The sequence below is a fragment of the Trachypithecus francoisi genome, unplaced genomic scaffold, assembly GCF_009764315.1.
Source record: "Trachypithecus francoisi isolate TF-2019V2 unplaced genomic scaffold, Tfra_2.0 Lachesis_group15, whole genome shotgun sequence".
Classification (NCBI taxonomy): Eukaryota; Metazoa; Chordata; class Mammalia; order Primates; family Cercopithecidae; genus Trachypithecus; species Trachypithecus francoisi.
Window position 1 is genome coordinate 21,103,257 of NW_022681460.1, and position 4,359 is coordinate 21,107,615.

At 42.0% G+C, this 4,359-nt stretch overlaps 1 non-coding gene across 1 annotated transcript; it reads right to left on the reverse strand.

Moving 5' to 3' along the window:
- Positions 1-1,533: 1,533 nt before the first annotated feature.
- On the reverse strand, positions 1,534-1,674 carry LOC117098221. Its single transcript, XR_004443264.1, has one exon. It is a non-coding gene; the product is annotated as a U4 spliceosomal RNA (small nuclear RNA).
- Between the last annotated feature and the right edge of the window lie 2,685 nt (positions 1,675-4,359).

Consider the following 4,359-nt stretch of genomic DNA (forward strand, 5'->3'; position numbering starts at 1 on the left):
AAAAAAAAGAAAAGAAAAAAGAAACGTCCAGACCCAGAGCTGTTTTTTTTTCCCCTTATTTTATGAAAATGGCTGAACCTCTCAATTTGCCTAGGGTGCTAGTTCCCTGCCCACACATGGCCTCTTCTAAAAATTCCAGACTTCAGATTCCAGCATGCCAAAACATCTGTGCTTTGTACTTGGAGGGAGAGCAAAATAATGAAGTTTGGGGACTTATTAAAGTCTTAAAGTGAGTTCTTTTTATAAACAGCACACCAACAGTGTAGAAACGTGTTTATAATCTTTACTGGCTCCAAGATTCTGTTTTTACCTTTTCTTGGTTGGGCAAATATAGCTTAGCCCTTGGCATGTCAGAATTGGCAGCTGGTAATTTTCAGAACTGAAGAGGAGATGTGGAAGAAACACCACAGAAACACTGCTTCAAGAAGAAAAAAGAAGACTATTGTGTAGAGAAGAAAGCTAATATCTTTTAACATTAAGGAGAGAAATTATGTATTTGTTTCCTGGTCTTCAAAAGTGTTGAAATTTTAATCCGTATTATTTCTTCTGGTCTCCGGATGTTTCTTTGCAATGACTAAATGCTTATTTGGGTTATGACGTGTAGTGTAATTTCAATGCCCACACACTTTCCTGTTGAATATAAAAACAGTCTCAACAGGCACCCACTTTAGAAGGTAAACCCTATGCCCAAGTCTTATTGAATGCAATGTGTCATCTGTCCCTATGCATATGGAACAAATTGGAGCCTGATCTGGCTTTCGTGCTGGAGTCTCTTGTCAGTCACTCTTTACAAAACTGTTCATCAGAATTAGTAGAGACAGTAAAATAGTTTCTAGTGGCTGCATTAGCAGAAACTGTAAGTGTTATTTTATAGTATTTTATTTATTTATTTTTGAGACGGAGTCTTGCTCTGCTGCCCAGGCTGGAGTGCAGTGGCACAATCTCAGCTCACTGCCACCTCTGCTTGCCGGCTTCAAGCAATTCTCTGCCCTAGTCTCCTGAGTAGCTGAGATTACAGGCGCCTGCCACCACTCCTGGCTAATTTTTTTTTTGTCTTTTTTGTAGAGATGGGATTTCACCATGTTGGCCAGGCAGGTCTTGAACTCCTGACTTTGTGATCCACCCGCCTTGGCCTCCCAAAGTTCTGGGATTACAGGTGTGAGCCACCACACCCGGCCTGTTTTATTTTTATTTAGAGACTGGGTCTCACATTGTCACTAAGGCTGGAGTGCAATAACAGCGGAGGTGCAGTCACAGCTCACTATAGCCTCAAACTCCTGGACTCAAGGGATCCTCCCGGGTCAGCCTCCTGAGTAGGTGGGATTACTGAGTAGGTGGCACCACTGCACTCCGGTGGTAATTTTTAATTTTCTTTTTTGTTAGAGGCTGAGTTTTCCTTGGTTGCCCAGGCTGGTCTCCAACTCTGACCTCCAGCGATCTTCCACCTTGACATTCCAATGTGCTGGGATTACAGGTGTGAGTGACCCTATTGGGCCGATTTTATTTTTATTTTTTATTTATTTTTTTGTTCAGCCTCTGTAGAGACTATCAAAAATTGTCAACGCCAACTATATTTTTGGTCGTCATGGTGGAGTATTGGGAAAAATTTTCAATTAACAATAATCACACCCTGGATAAACCTCATTGACTACAATCATGCCACTGTGCAAAGCTTGGGTATTTTATTTTAAAAGTAAATAAAGAGAAGTGTAAGATTGCTTTCTGCTTTGAAAAACTCAGAGTTATACATTTCAGATTTTCAGGAATATTTATTAACCCTAGACACAGTTAACTAATTTAGAAACCCTTCCCTACAAGAATTTAACCTTCAGGTCAAATTGTCAGAAAATGGCTGCAACTTAGGCTAACTCAAAGAACTCTAGTGAGTAAGCGTAAAATAGTGAGATTTGTTAACACAGAACTTAAAGCTTTAACTCTCACCAGAGTCTCAGAAACTAAATTGGCCATTGCCTTGGAAGACTTTGATGTAGTTGTGGCTCAATTTCAAGTTTCCCTCAATTTAGAGCAACTGGAATTAAATGGACTTAATAATTCTCTAGCATATCAAATGCTAATCATCCGAGCTACTCACTACAGGACCTATTCAAAGATAGACACCACCAGACACCTGATTAAAGACAGTGCTTTTTCTGGGACAATTTTCTATATTTTTGCAAAGCTTGTCAATTACTGCCTTTTGGCCAGGGCGGGGGGGGCAGGTAATTTAAAAATCTTTGAGGGGAACCACCTAGCCTTCATGAGTTTCAAATTTCAGTGAGAGTGAAGCAATCTGGAAATTAGATGTAACTACATCCAGCATCCTGTCATCTACAGTTAAATGTAAGTTAAAACTACAACAGAGGTTTGCTTGTTACATTATGTTCTGTATATTTGAAATACCTTATAATTTGTAATTTTATAATTCATAATTTTAAAAATGACTGCAGATATAAAAATTATAAAATGATTGAGGTTATTTATTTCAGTTTAGAGCTTTTAATTGTATATTTCTTCTCCATTTTCATACCCTTAGTTTCTTTTCTTTCTTTTTTTTTTTTGAAATGGAGTCTCGGCCGGGCACGGTGGCTCAAGCCTGTAATCCCAGCACTTTGGGAGGCCGAGACAGGCGGATCACGAGGTCAGGAGATGGAGACCATCCGGCTCACACGGTGAAACCCCGTCTCTACTAAAAAATACAAAAAACTAGCCGGGCGAGGTGGCGGGCGCCTGTAGTCCCAGCTACTCGGGAGGCTGAGGCAGGAGAATGGCGTGAACCCGGGAGGCGGAGCTTGCAGTGAGCTGAGATCCGGCCACTGCACTCCAGCCTGGGCGACAGAGGGTGATTCTGTCTCAAAAAAAAAAAAAAAAAAAAAAAAGACATGGATGTCTTTTTTTTTTTTTTTTTTTTGAGACGGAGTCTCGCTCTGTCACCAAAAAAAAAAAAAAAACATGGATGTCTTTTTTTTTTTTTTTTTTTGAGACGGAGTCTCGCTCTGTCACCCAGGCTGGAGTGCAGTGGCCGGATCTCAGCTCACTGCAAGCTCCGCCTCCCGGGTTCACGCCATTCTCCTGCCTCAGCCTCCCGAGTAGCTGGGACTACAGGCGCCGCCACCTCGCCCGGCTAGTTTTTTGTAGTTTTTTTTTAGTAGAGACGAGGTTTCACCGTGTTAACCAGGATGTTCTCGATCTCCTGACCTCGTGATCCGCCCGTCTCGGCCTCCCAAAGTGCTGGGATTACAGGCTTGAGCCACCGCGCCCGGCCTATGGATGTCTTTTTGTTGTTGTTGTTGTTGTTTTGTTTTGTTTTTTTTGAGACAGAGTCTCGCTCTGTCGCCCAGGCTGGAGTGCAGTGGTGCAAGATCTTGGCTCACTGCAAGCTCCGCCTCCTGAATTCAGGCCATTCTCCTGCCTCAGCCTCCCTCGCAGGTGGGACCACAGGCGCCCGCCACCACACCCGGCTAATTTTTTATATTTTTAGTAGAGACAGGGTTTCACCGCGTTAGCCAGGATGGTTTCTATCTCCTGACCTCGTGATCCACCCTCCTCGGCCTCCCAAAGTTCTGGGATTACAGGCGTGAGCCAATGCGCCCCGCCCATACCCTTAGTTTCTTCAGTCTAGCCTCCCACTAGGATTTTTGGATTCATGACATCTTAAAAAATATACTTTCCTCTCACATTTTGTTCAAAACTAAAGTTTCAACTCTGTCATTTTTTTCACCCTTAATCTACAGTTGAAGTCAAAACAGATAAAATGGTATAAAGCTTCTATCAAATTCCTTCCACCCTTGCTCTTACATTTAGAACAGTTTGTCAGATTTTTGTTTGCTAATGTGTGGTATCAAACACTTTTCTTTGTCATCTATACCGTGACATCTTATACCTTGCTCTCCTTTTAACAAACAAGTGCCAAGTTAAATACTTCAATAGTAACTCTGGAATAATGTAGCAGACGTTTAACTTTTGTAATTAAAGAGTGTCATTGGCCGAGCATGGTGGCTCATGCCTGTGATCCCAGCATTTCGGGAGGCCAAGGCGGGTGGGTCACGAGGTCAGGTGATTGAGACCATCCTCGCTAACACGGTGAAACCCCGTCTCTAGAGTGTCATTGAAAACCATTAAAATTTGTGTTTAATTTTCATCTTTTTTCTGGTCCTCACTTGTCTGAAGGACTTGCAGTATTTCATAAAGGGTATAAGAACTGTAGGTTATGGTTATCTAAAACTCCAAACATGGCAAATGTGGGCATGAGGGTACCACTTGGCATCTGACAAGTGATTTTTAGCAATATAACAAAGCTCTGCCTTCAAACTGATGATTCTACATGATAATTAGCTATTATGACTGAGACAAAAGGAGCTA